Raw genomic sequence first — 13653 nt, forward strand, 5'->3', positions numbered from 1 at the left:
TGCTCAAGATATGGAACAGCTGCTGAAAAGCTCACACAGAGGAATTCCTGCCATAGTGCTAAAATATGAAGTTATCTCAGCGAGACGGATTATGAGAATCGGTTCATAAGAAGTAAGGAACAACCAGAACCTCTAACCAGAACTGAGCACTGAATGTGCCCATCTGAAACCTCCGTTCCATACACCAGAAGAGATTTAAATTGTCTAGCCAACCACATCTGGCATTAACTGTTCAGATTAGATGAATATAAGGGTTGAAGTCATGACTGGTTCCAGCCATCTGTAAGCTTTCTTGAAAAGGGTCACTCCAGACCTGAACTATGAAGCTGTTTTCTCTAAGAGATGCTGACCCAAGCTCCTCTGAACACTGGAGAAGTTCAAGCTGGAATCTGACTTTAGGAGCTCAGGACCTTTCCATCTATGCCAAAACAGTATGGAGCAAATAATATTTTGTGGAAATTTCAGAAACTTCTGAAAGGATGTTCTGGTGCCCTTTCTGAACTGGCTCCACAGCACCTACTTCTCCTGGCACTACGGACAGGAGGGCCAGAGGGCCACAAAGGAGATGGCTGGAATTTCATAACTCTGGACAGAATACAAGAACTCCACTACAACTGGGAAGTGGGATAAGCACCCTTATTTCAGGGCTTAACACTGAACCCATTCAGGAAAGAAGCTTTTGCCTTAACAAATATAAGGTTTAGAAAAGACAGGTGGGCAGTCTTGGAGATTCTTCTACAGTGGAGCCAGCAGTGAACTGCGGTAAAACTATTTTATTTAGTTAGTTACAAATTCTTATCCAGGGTCAGGCAGGCTTAGCAAGATCAGTCAGATCTTCATCAAGACCAGGACTGTGTTTCAGAATCAAGGGTAGTTTTAATGACTCCTACATTTACTTTATGTGTGCAACTCCTGCCTTCCAATACACAAACAAGGTTCAAAATTGCTTACTTAAACTTGGCCTCTTTTCCAAATAACCTCTCAACATCCATGCTCCTAGGAAAACAAGACCTATGTTGCCTGTACATATATGTAAAAATAACTTTGAATCAGCTGGCTAATTTCAGGGTTTCAAAAGCATAAAGTTAACTTTTCTTTGGAGGAAAAGATACTGGGACAGAATGAAGAGACATAGTGGACTTCTAACCCATTTAGACGATGACTTTTTCAACAGGAGGGAATCCAAACTTGAAAGAGATGTTATGAATAACTCAGCCTTGCTTAAACAAGAGCTTAAGCTGTTTAGACACTACAGAATCAGATCGCGAAGCCAGAATAAAACAGGTTTCACGAGTTCCATTGCTCACAGATTTATCAGTCTGGGCTTTTCTCTATTCTTTTTGAAAATAATTGGACAGCCAGTGTTATGTGGTTCTTCTCTGTTTAACACATAAGACAGAAGAGTTGTCTTTTGCCTGTGACCACATTTCTTAATCATCATCTGGCCAAAGACACACAGTACATATGTGGGTCACGTCATAGGCAGAAGAGAAACCTTCAGGGTTCCCACTTTTCTATTGCTAGACAAGATTTAGATGGGCATACAGGTAAGCGGAAAAGCCACCCAGTAATACTTGCTTCAGCAGGTCCTTAAAGCTCATTTCATCTCCCAGCTGGGGATTTGAATCGCGCAATGTGGACCTATTATTCCCATCTGAGGTAGCCCTGACACAGAAGCTGCCTTTGCATGGCTTGTGAGCCACAGGTTGTCCACCCCAGCAATAAGTATTCACCTCTTGCAATATAGATAGAAATTGCTTATTGTAAAGTTGAGCACATCCAGCACTAAAGCAGAAGTTGCCACTGTGATCCCACTACTTGAGTCTTTTCAGAATTTCCTTCCCCCTCCTCCACTCCCCTTCAACAGATCATATCTCAGTTGTTATATTTTCAGAAATTTGATCGAAGGAGGTGGCAAGATGGAAAGGATGATGACATATTGCCCAATTATCCACTGGCATAATATTTTTGCAGCCATTGACTCAGAACTAAGTCTTTTAGCTTTTAGACTCATTACTTTTCTAAAGACAATATAATTTTTTCTTTGCTCTCAAAACATCCAGTGTATCTTGGTTCCAGCCCGCTTTTGCTTGCCTTGTCTACTGAGAAGCACCTTTTCAGTTTTTGGAGGAAGAGTTAAAAAGGGAAAATATATGCATACAGCAAAAAGATGAGATGAAGGTGGGTAAAGAAAGAGGCTCAATGGAGCAGTGATCAAAGGTAGGAAAAAAGCTCCTTTTACTTAGGCTGGGAGCAGAGTTGGGAGAGCATGAGGACCACATCCACAGCCCAGAGGAACCGAGGAATCAACCACCCTTTTAGCCAGAGGATATCACATTCAAGATACTTCTTAATATGCCTCTTTTCTTCCCTGACTACAGTAAACCATCTTTTGTTTAACATTTTTCCCAACAAAATCCTGGGCCTGACATCCTTTGGGCTAGGGCAGGCAAGCCAATTAATGCACATGCGCCTGTTGAAGTGAGAGGATGCTGAATTTCCTTGGACTTGACCACGCAATGAGCCACATTCATAAAGAGCTGTTTATACACAAAGCCATGGATAAATGTTTATAAACATGAGTTTAAATACAAGACTGGTTGAAAGGGCTTAGTAGGAAAAAAAGACAGGATGAAGAAATAGAAGACACAAGTTGCTGACTACAAGTTTTATGGAGATACCTTTACCATTGGTATCCAGATTTATTAATTCACTCTAAATAAGTGCTAGGAGTTGAAGAATCCTCATCAAGGAAGTAATCCTGCTAAGATACTCTTTCAGCCATATTATGCATATTATGAAAGATAAACTTTCAGCTACAATAACTTTAAAATTCACTTTGTTAAATGAAAAAAAAAAGTTACAAAAACTTACTAATAAGCACAGCAGCAGAGCACTAGTGGGCTGGTAACATATAAGCATCTTCTAGACTGCTCTATCAATAGGCTGTCATCTTAGCCTTCAGCCTGATTCATAACAGGCACATAAATCTGCAGTGGGCCATTGCTTAATGTGGCTTTCTCAGACTGACGATGTTTTTACAGAGGACTTCTAGAGCAATGCCAAGTTCATCAACACCTGGGAAAGCTACAGCAGCCTCTGTCATTTTTAACTCTGTCAGTTTTAATATGAATAACGAAATCATACAAAACTGTAGCTGAAAAATCATCAGGTCCAAGAGCAAGATCAGACTGTGAAATGCACAGAAGTTCTAGTAAGGCCTCACACTGGGCCCTAACGATACCACGTGCGGAGCAGCTACAGTCACTTGGTTTGTTCAGCAGAGACTGAGGGCAGCCCTCATGGCGCTCTGCAGCTTCCTCACAAGGGGAGGAGGAGGGGCAGGTTCTTGTCTCTTCTCTCTGGTGACCAGCGATAGGACCCGAGGGAATGGCAGGGAGATGTGCCAGGGGAGGGTTAGGTTGGGTATTAGGAAAAGGCTCTTCCCCCAGAGGGTGCTGGAGCACTGGACCAGGCTCCCCAGGGAGGCATCACGGCACCAAGCCTGATGCTATTTAAGAAGCACTTGGACAGCGCCCCCAGAGACATGGTGTGAATTTGGGGGTGTCCTGTGCAGGGACAGGAGCTGGACCCGGTGATCCTTGTGAGTCCCTTCCAGCTCAGGATATTCTATGGTTCTAATGGAGAGTAGGCAAAGAGGCAGGTCTGCTTCCTTCCTACTCTCCAAAATCCACAATGAAGCATCTAAGGTTTAGGTCAGTGAAGCAGCATCTTCCAAGTAAATGTGGTCACTATGCCAACCGTTTACAGGAGCTAATACAGTATTTCATAAGGACAATTTTCTGTCTACCTAATAATATCAGCTGAGATTCAATTTTCTGCAACCAGCTTTCCACTCTTAGGTTTGCAGCTAGAGATTTATCATAAGGAGTAAAGATAGGATTTTGCCTTCTATTTTGGTAGTCTTACTGTGCTTAGCTGTTAATTAAATCTGGGAGCATGTAGGGATAATGACAAGTGCACACAGACTAATTTAGACAGTTAACATTGCAACAAGAAGCCACACACTGCCAATGGAAAATAATTGATAAGGATATAATATCTCAGACACTAACATAAGTGAAGAGGAAAGACTAACTACCTCTTACATTCACTACTGTCCTGTCACAGCTCAAGCTTCACTTACATGAGTTATTTAGCCTGATCAGGAATATTACTCGACACTGAGCACTGCTGCTGTTTACAAACATGTTAGCCAGCTTAGACTAATGCCTTCCAATTCAAATTTTGGAGGGTTCTTTAGGAAAATAAAGGATTTCAATGCTGGAAAATTACTTCCAATTTTATTTAACTTCATTCCATCCTAAATATGAATATGGCGGTCTTCTGCACTGTCCAAAGGATTAAAAAAAGTTTAGTGTTATCTCAAAAGGAAACTTTAAAACAATGCAAATTGTTTTCTGCCTGCCTCTGCAAGATCTCCGTCTCTGTTCACCGAGAGGATGTTAGCACTACATTCAACAGGATGCTTGTAGTATACATAGGGAACACTTGTGTTACCTTTAAATAAATTTGTTTGGGAACTAATAACACAGATCAGAAAACATGAGAGTATTTACCCTGAACCTCATGTGGGTTTTGATTGCTGCTGCCTCGACATTGTTTCTGGAACCAAATACACTTTTTTTTTTTTTAAAAAAAAGTAACTTAGTTTGAGAGAGAGATATATATGTATATATACCTATAAACATGCCAAGCATGCCACGCTTGTATGGGTACATCTCTTCCCTAAGGAATCACCCTTACTGACTGTGATGCAGACATACCTCCAGTGGTATGAAGCAGGAATTCCCCAAGAGAAGTCAGTAGGCTTGCTCATATTATTCTGCAAGGGAAAGATGACTAACATGAGGAGAACTAAAAGAAGTTAAAAGGAACAAAAAACCCAGAACTTTTGACTAACAAAATTAGGAGGCAGAATGTGCGCTAGTGGAATTAGGGCTGCAGTCTCTAAGGACACCGGCCCTAACATCTTTCATCTGTCACTAAAAATTAACTTCATAAAAAATGATCTTAGGAGGGTGCAATCACACTGCAGTGCCTGCAGAGATCTCAAAGGAAGCACATGCTCGACTGCGTGATCACAGCAAAATGACAACAGCGTGATCTAAAAATAAATTGGTTCTTTGCTCTGAAGCTGGTTTCTCCCACAGATGACCAAACCAGAGCTTCCGATTACTGCTTTAATGGCTAGGCAGAGAAATAAACAATCGTGGATGGCACTTGTTTTCTATACATCATGACTGCATGTCAAGAAGGCAAGCTTGTTACTGTGTGAGAAAGCATAAACAAGCTGTTTGTACATAGCCCGTGCATATGAGTAGTTACCCACTCAAATCCCTTTATATTACAGTCTCTTCTCAAACATCAAGTAACCGTTATTATTCATCATCTAAGACAAGACTGGACCACAAATCACATTTCAGATCCAAGACTGTTAAAAAATGAGACAGCGAAACTGTATCCAGCAGAGTATCATTGCCAGTGAAATAAGTTCTTTTGACAAGTCCATCACACCGTGGGCATAACTGCAAATGACTGCACCGGATCAGAGCAACCGTCTGTCACTGTCTAGGCTCAGTAGCTACGCTAGGTACACTGAGGGGTTTATCATCAGTTTTGTATAATCCTCCCCACAGACCTAAGAGCAAAGCAACTTATTCCCTCTCTAGTTCACTTCACATCAATATGCTACTAGGAGAACATTTGCCCCTTTGCTCAGCTAGTGATGAGCCTATAACGCAAATCGTGAGGGCTATTGGAATTACACCCTATGTATTCCAGGTGCTGTTCTAAGAAACAGCACCTCTCATCCTCTTATAAAAAAGCTATTTATGTGCTGTGTGTTGATGAGTCACAAGGTACATACACGATCTAATAAAATGGTTAACATTTTATTAACATTTAAAGCCCTCCTCCGGACAAAGGGAAAGCCTTCTGGCAGCCTAAGCCCTAGCCGTTCTGAGGCACAGAACAGTATTTTGCCCTATTTAGACTGCACTCAGAAGAAGGGGCCCTCAATCAAGATCAGCGGGGGGTTTTCCCACCCAGGCTCCCCATTTTAACAGAAAGCCTGTGTTTCTTTAGAATAAAATTTGCTCTTTTACCTCAAACTCAGATATCACCAGGAAAACCAGTTGCAACAACATAACTCCTTTGCCATTTCCTAAAACCTTTCAGCAAGTTAGGGCACAGCCGCTCAGACAGACTCCAACTGAACCTTGGTGCCTAATATGTGAGGTAAGTAATGCCTTAAGCGTCTGGGTTCGATGAGCTCTACTGGCTTTCTCTTTTACCAAGCTGGTAAGCAGCTGGGTCTGAGAGAGAGCCCAACACAAAACCAGAGATGCGGGAACTGCATCAAAAAGTACTGCACTTACTGAACAGCAACATTTGAGATCACCAATTCTCTAACTTCTCTAGAGCATTGAAGTACCATAACGATTATTATTACCGTAATGATTAGCCCCTTAAAATTAGGACAACTTTGTTTTATACCTAATGCTATGTTTATATATATAGAGGAAGAGCAGCAAACACAAATCTACACCCTTACTTGAAAATCACCTCAAATCATTTGTCACACACCTTTTCTCACATGCTACAGACTGGACTGTTTACTAGCAGACAGATTTGGAATATGCAAATGCTATAGAGTTACTACCCCAACCCCACCGTTTCTGTGAAGCCATCAAGCATTTACACTCATGAAGCAAAATATTTTAAGAACAAACACCTCAGAGGTGTCAGGATGCTCCACAGTATGTGAGAACCTGAAAATTTGCTTGAAAAAGAAGCCTCAATTTTCTCAGACAGGAAAATATGCTAAAAGCAAAACTTCCAGAGATGGAAAATTTGCTCTGGGGGTTTGGTGGTTTGTTTTTTTTTTTTGCATTTTATTATTCTTGCCATTTAGTAACATTAATGTTCTTTTAAGCCAGTGCCATGACAAAGATACATACCTTTGTTTCACATCACAAACACCTCCCTTTGCTCCCTGTAACAGCAGAGCATTTGTCCTGAAAGTCCAGAATGAGGTTGTCCAACACACACGTGGCTGTGCACCTCAGAAAGAATGGTTTTTCATGGCTGCTGTACCTACAGAGACTGTGAAATGCTCTGGCGTTACAGAGGGTGGTATTCTAAGAAGCCAGGAGAGAAACATCTAAGTGACAAGCCAGCTTACAGAGATGCTGTTGAAGGGCCCTCATAATTGCAATGCAGAAGGAGAAGAAACTCCAAGTGTCATGAAGACACTTCCAAAAGTAATAAGCAAAAGCATTTACAACTCCTCTTTAGGGTCTCTAAAGACAGACCTAAGGAAACATACCATCTCCCTAAGCTCCTGTACTAACACCTGTTATATCTAGCCCTAGGAGCTCCACTCACGACTGACGTTACCTTTGTCAAAGCTTTGAAACTCATTTTTTACATCAACTATTTCTCTACCTCCACCAACCACAAGGAGCATCAGGCAAATCCACCACCCCGCGACATTACTACCCACCCATTGCCATCTCCACGCCAGGACTGGTCCCTGACCCTGCCTTCTTGGCCTGCCTCACCCACCAGGCTTTCTCAGGGGTGGGAGATCCAGTCCTGTAAAGCTCCCTACTCACAAACAGGTCTGTTGACTCTGACAGCATTATTTGGCTGGGGAGCGCCTCCAGAACGGATCCTGTCTCACACAGCTGAAAGTAATGCAAGACTGATTAGGAGACACTCCCTCCCCTCAGCACCTGCTAGCACATAGCAGAAGCAGCTGTGCGCTCCAGGGGTGACAGTTAGGGGGGTACAAGAGTCTTAGCACCTAGGCAGGCTTTTATTCCTACAAAAAAAAGTACGTTTCTTCAGTCAATATTCCTGCTGTATTTATCTTGCTTTCTGTGTTCTTTCTGGCAAAACACATATGTCTGACCCCAGCAAGGTTGTCCAGCATCCTATCAAACTGGTACCTTCTCCCTCCACTCCCCTGCTCACCCCAACCACAACCTCAGGAGCAGCAGTTTTGATTACATTAAGTCTCTGTGTAATTAACTGCAAGTGAAAGGGATTAACGTTCACCAAATACACAGAGTATCTTCTTCCTTTCCTTCTAGGAAAAAAATATTTGCAGTCATAATGACTCTGGTCTCTCCTCTTCCCTGTACTCCTTTAACTGAAAGAAAAAAATGGTATGAAGTAAAAAATAGTTTTAAAAAGCACAAACAGCACTGAAAAGACTAATAGAAAATAGATATCCAGGTAGAGGGATCAGGAGACAGCCCAGAACACAAAGTCAACTCTTACCTTCTGCGTGACCTGTGAAAGGTGAGTGCAAAAGCCGGAGGCACTTACACCACGCTGCAGCCAAGCTCCAGAAACCACTTTTCTATCTTCTGGTTCAAACAGTGGCTCTTAAGCACTCCTCTCCAGCTTCTGTTTGGTTACTAATCCTTACTGCACAGGAAAAGGAGAGTTGTATTTCATTTAACCCCTTCAGCCTCTAAGTTTCTTCACAAGAGTTTTCGCTTTTGCTTGTGAAAGCCAGAGTTGTAAGCATCCGCGCACGCTTTGGAATTGTTTCTAGCTCCTCTAGTCTGTGTGTGAGCATACACATTAGCTCTAAACTGTGCCTTAAGTTATTGCAGGGGTGGGGCCCTTTGTAACTAGTTTTATTTTAGCTGTAGGCAGCATATCAAAAAAGAGACAGTTACCCACAGATCCCTTTGGTGTTCGTTTTCAGTAGGTTCCTGACTCTGAAAAAAAAAAAAACATTATTTAACTTAACATTTACTTTAAAACTGAAGCCTGAATCACAGTTCACAGATATGCTCTTGAGCAAAGAAAATCTGAACTTAAATACAACTCACAGCTAGGTCTGGCTCTAGGCAGACTTAAGCAGATCCCTAAGATCCGAAAATACCAGCAGTTTGGATACAGATCTGAATTTAACCAAAGACAATGGCAGCTTAGGCTTCTCTATTTTTTCCTCTAACAAACACCATGCAATTCAGAAACCCCGTGAAAAAAATCCCATGAAGGAACAATTTAGCAATATAAAAACTGTTAAGTGAAAAGGAATCTAGTTGGATGCATTACCAGGAAAAACTTTTGCTGTTAATTATGTGGATACTAGTGAAATCACTGCATAACAACTTACATGTTGCAGTTGTTTTATCTTAAAAAAATTCCCTCCCCACCCTGTCCATCCACCCCCTGTTGATTTTGTCCCCTGCTTTGTACAAAACAAATAAATATTGAAATACAGAGACCACTGATTTATAAAAATAGATTCTTGTCCAGCAATTATAACAGCATTTCAACCCTACTTAACATTATGACCAAGGCCTCCAAGGTTATGAGAATAGCCTTGAAGTCTTAAGTTTGGGTTGGTCTTTTTGTTTGCCTTCCAGTTTGAGAGTCCCTTTTCATGAGTAGTTCATTTGAAACCCTGAGAAACAGAACCTTGCTTTCAAACGGAAAGATGAATCTTCTGTCTTCAGGTAACTCTACTTACTAGATTTCCAAGGAAGATATCAAGATGTGCAATGAAATCTCCAGAACTGGTATCACTACTGTCTTCTTGGCCACACTACTGCTACAGATGACAAAAAGAGACAATATCCTTGGGAATTACTGACAAGCTTAGACACACAGAGCTCCAAATGGAAAAGAAAGTTTCTAGCAGCCTCATAAATGCACCAGGTGACACCGAAGCAATTTTATTCTAAGGCTATAGCTCCTTTCATCCCTGCTGGTCAAACCCTGTCTGGCAACTAGCCACAAAAGGTACACAGTACTCAAATCCTACTGTTACACATCTCATAGGAGACAGAGTTCAAATAGAAGTAACATCTTTTCCACATGCAAAAGCAATCCTGTACTTCCCTGTCCAAGCTAACTCTGCCACAATAAATGATGATAAACCCTAACAGAAAAACCAACTTAAAACGGCAATACCTCCTCCGAGAAGCAGGGGAACCCCGGAAGGTTGACAGATACAACACATCCCAGAAGAATGGCTAATGGTGGTGCTGACGCATGGCTACCTATATTCCTCTTGTCGGGAGAGACAACAGTTAGACGTTGTTAATGCCTAATTGAGAACATAGAGATTATTGCCTTGCCCCTTTAGATTAAAATTTTCCTTTAAGAAAATAAATTCAGGCCTTGGGACAAGCTGTGGTCCCTCCTTTTCCATCAGAAATAAGTTACATCAGCATGTTTTTTCTTTATTGAGAAGTACTCTCAACAGGCTGTTGGCTACTGCCATCCTGCCAGCTGTCACAGTTATATCCTAAGCTTCATGATATTCAATCAAACCAAAACCTGAACCCTTGGCGTTTTATGAATAAATCTCACTTTCAGATCAGTTTAAAGCTTTTAGCCTGTATCATTGGCAAGAAAAGGCTTGAAATCCAATCCCAAAGGTTCAAAAGCTAGTAGGCAAAAAACCCACAACTCCAGATGAATTTATAAATACCTGATTCTTAAAATGTCTTCTCATAGCAGTGGGACCATCAATGAATGTTTTTTGTAAACACCAAGCTTAGCAATGTTCTTGTGGTTCTTGTGTTCTTGTTGATAGTTAAAACTACAAGGGAGTTCAGAGATGGGGAAAATGTGACTGCTCGTTTTGGAATCTAGCCAGGATACATCTGAAAAACAGCTGTGCCTACTGCATTAAAGCAAATACTGTGTAAACACATCTTGATTAATTTTTAACCCCATAAAGACTTAATATATAACCTCCTGAGATACTGAAATAAAACAAGAAGTGCCCAGACTTTTACCACAAATAAGCACCATGAAACATTGATGAAATTCCTTTTATTAACACATGGCAAGAAAAATCTGCTTATACGTCCTGGTTCTAGTAGAGACGTGACAAAATCAGAAGCTATTAGTGAGGGATTTGAATAAGGCCAGTCCTTACCAGGAAAAAGGCATTGCAAATATGATGTAAACCTTCGCCCTGTAGTTCCACAGAAAGTTTTGCATGTGCACCTTTTCTCTGGGAGAAAGGGCATGATCCCTGCGTTAAAATTGTTTTCAGCACCTACCATATAGTGAAAGTAAGGTAATCCACTGATTCAAGACCATTCTCGTCTCTTGATAAGACGCGGTTCACTATGGATTAATAGAGTCAGGACCACAGGCATTTGCCTCTTGCCACTAGCTCTATCCAGTGGCTAGCCTGGAGGCAACAGCATCTGCATGTCACAGATGTGATCATCAAGAAGAAACAGCTGAGGTGAGTGCATAGTAAATGGATACTGCTGAATAAGATATCCCTTCTAATCCCATCAGTGAAGTGTTTTTGGCAAGAAGCAACCACTACAGGAGCTGTGATACTGGAATTTCAACAGTTATATGGCCAGAGGTCAGCAGTAAGACTTCGGCTTTCTCTTTTGTTGTACTCCACAGGTACCTTTCATGGAAACAAACCACCAGCGTTTCTTACTGCCAGAGGTTGTTTTCAAAGAGTATCTAAAGACCTGCATGCTCTACTGGACACAGCTCCAGTCTAACTAGTTATGGCTGTCTAACGCTTACAGCATTGTGGTGGGTTGACCTTGACTGGTCACCAGATGCCAACCAAGCTGCTCGATCACTCCTCATCCTCAACAGGACAGGGGAAGAAAAATATGATGGAAAAGAAGCTGGTCTCGGTGGCTTGAGCATTCATCCAGGGAAGAGAAAGATCTGTGTTCATTTTGTTTAGGAGATCTGAACCTCCCAGGAGACTATTGTTATCAGGAAATCATGGTAAAGAGAGACACAGTACATGTTCTTGATCAATCCCTTAATCATTTAGCCAAAGAGCAAGGATCTGTGATATTATGGTTATGTTTGGGTCACATGCTTAAAAATGGGTTGTTTGCCTTGCTTTGCTTTCAGATTAATATCCAGTTTCTTAGATAAGTGCAGTAGCCTAATCAGGGGAAATGGACAGCCGTTCACATACTTTAGCCTACTACTTAGGGCATTTTATTCAGGGGATATGCTCAAATTCTTCTGAGCACAGGATAACACTGAACAGTAATCTGACATCCCTGGTGAGTGTGCTGATGACTGACTTACAAGGTATAGAAATAAGGGTCTCTGGGATGTCAAACTAAGTCCACAGCTACTGGGAACACTACAGCATATCACTTCTTCCATCAACTGAACAAGGGTCTGAAAATAGGGGACTTCAGCTCACTCTGAAAAGTATGCATCTTTTGACATACTGGATTTTTTCTTCTTTTTTTTTTTTTTTCTTAATAGAAAAGGCAGAAAAGTAAAATTTCATTCAACCTGAACTGAGCTTTTTTCAAACTTGAATAACACACCAATAACTCCATTCTTCCCAGACATGTCATTTAGCCCTCTGAATCACAGCCTCTTAGTATACAGAATGAACCCTTGCCAATCCTTCAGGGAAAGCAGCTCAATTTCATGTCCAGGAGACACTGCAAAATCCTTAAAGGAAAGGTGGAAAGCATATTACACTCTGATGAGCTCTGCTGTATAACTGAACTGCATCAAAGCCTGTTATCCTCTTGCAGTAACTCTTGCACTGGTCTATATCTGCCCCAGAGACCTGGCCAGAACTCCTTCAACTGCTGAGGCCTGTTGCAGAGGAGTTAATCCTGTACAACTTTTGTACAGATCCTGCTACTAGCAGAGACAATTTTATTGTGGTTTGCCAACATGCAGCCACCAAAGTCCGCAATGCAAGAGCAAACTGGAGTAAGATATATGGAGACTAGACTCCAGTATTGATAGGGTTATTGGTAAATAACTCAAGATGCCCTAAGCCAGGGCTTTGAGGACTGCAAAACTATCACTACAGAGAACTAGTCACATACAGACCTAGACCAAACAGACTTCTGAAGCAATCACCTTCTACACTGTATTCACATTTCTACATGATTTTCAGTCTAGAGGATCAAATTCCATCTGCTGACCTTCAAATGTTCTGCAGACACTGGATTTCTAAAATCTGAAGATCTTTCTAAAAGCAGGTTTTCATGAGCAGTGATAAGTAATGAAATAAGTATCACATAGGGTACTTTCACATTTTCCATGCGGGGACCTTAAAGCCATGCTTTCATGAAGTTTTGGGGACTTCTAGTCCATTTTGGGGACATTTTCCTGATGTTTTCCTGGCCACACAAACTTGTGCTTATCTACACTTACACTCCCTACAAATCCCAAGATACCTCTAGCTTCTGCTTTTGATTCACCAATGTGGTTTCTTGTCCATTGCAAGCTACTAGCTCAGGATTCCCATCTATCGGCTCATATGCTCAGACTGACTTTCTGAACAAGCTGATAATGCCACACACAAGTTTCAGCTCTTCATCCTTAGGCCATTTAAAGAAGAAAAGCAGCACGCACTGATAATGTCTGTATTCAAAAAGCAGAACCAGCTTCAAACTCCTGTGGCTAATTCCACGCAAATTTTGTTGTGAAAGGCGCTCCAATACACTGCACCTCAGGATACAAGTGAAGGCACTAGTTCATTGCTAAGACTATACTTGGATACACAAATATTTGCATATAAAAAACAAAGAACCTACAGGTAATGGAATGCACATCGATTTTAAACCAGCCCAACTACTCCCAAGTTCAACCTGTGTAAGCAAAACCAGGACACAGCTG

The 13653-nt window shown here is 41.4% G+C and overlaps 1 protein-coding gene across 1 annotated transcript in view; it reads right to left on the reverse strand.

The window, feature by feature from the left end:
- The window catches only part of PAPLN (papilin, proteoglycan like sulfated glycoprotein), a 54407-nt gene extending 45805 nt beyond the window's left edge, over positions 1-8602 (reverse strand). The window contains exon 1 of the mRNA XM_075105703.1: positions 8311-8602. The gene's annotated coding sequence lies outside the window, so the exon portion shown is untranslated. The remainder of the gene's footprint in view (positions 1-8310) is intronic.
- Between the last annotated feature and the right edge of the window lie 5051 nt (positions 8603-13653).

This window comes from Phalacrocorax aristotelis, chromosome 10 (assembly GCF_949628215.1).
Source record: "Phalacrocorax aristotelis chromosome 10, bGulAri2.1, whole genome shotgun sequence".
NCBI classification, from domain to species: Eukaryota; Metazoa; Chordata; class Aves; order Suliformes; family Phalacrocoracidae; genus Phalacrocorax; species Phalacrocorax aristotelis.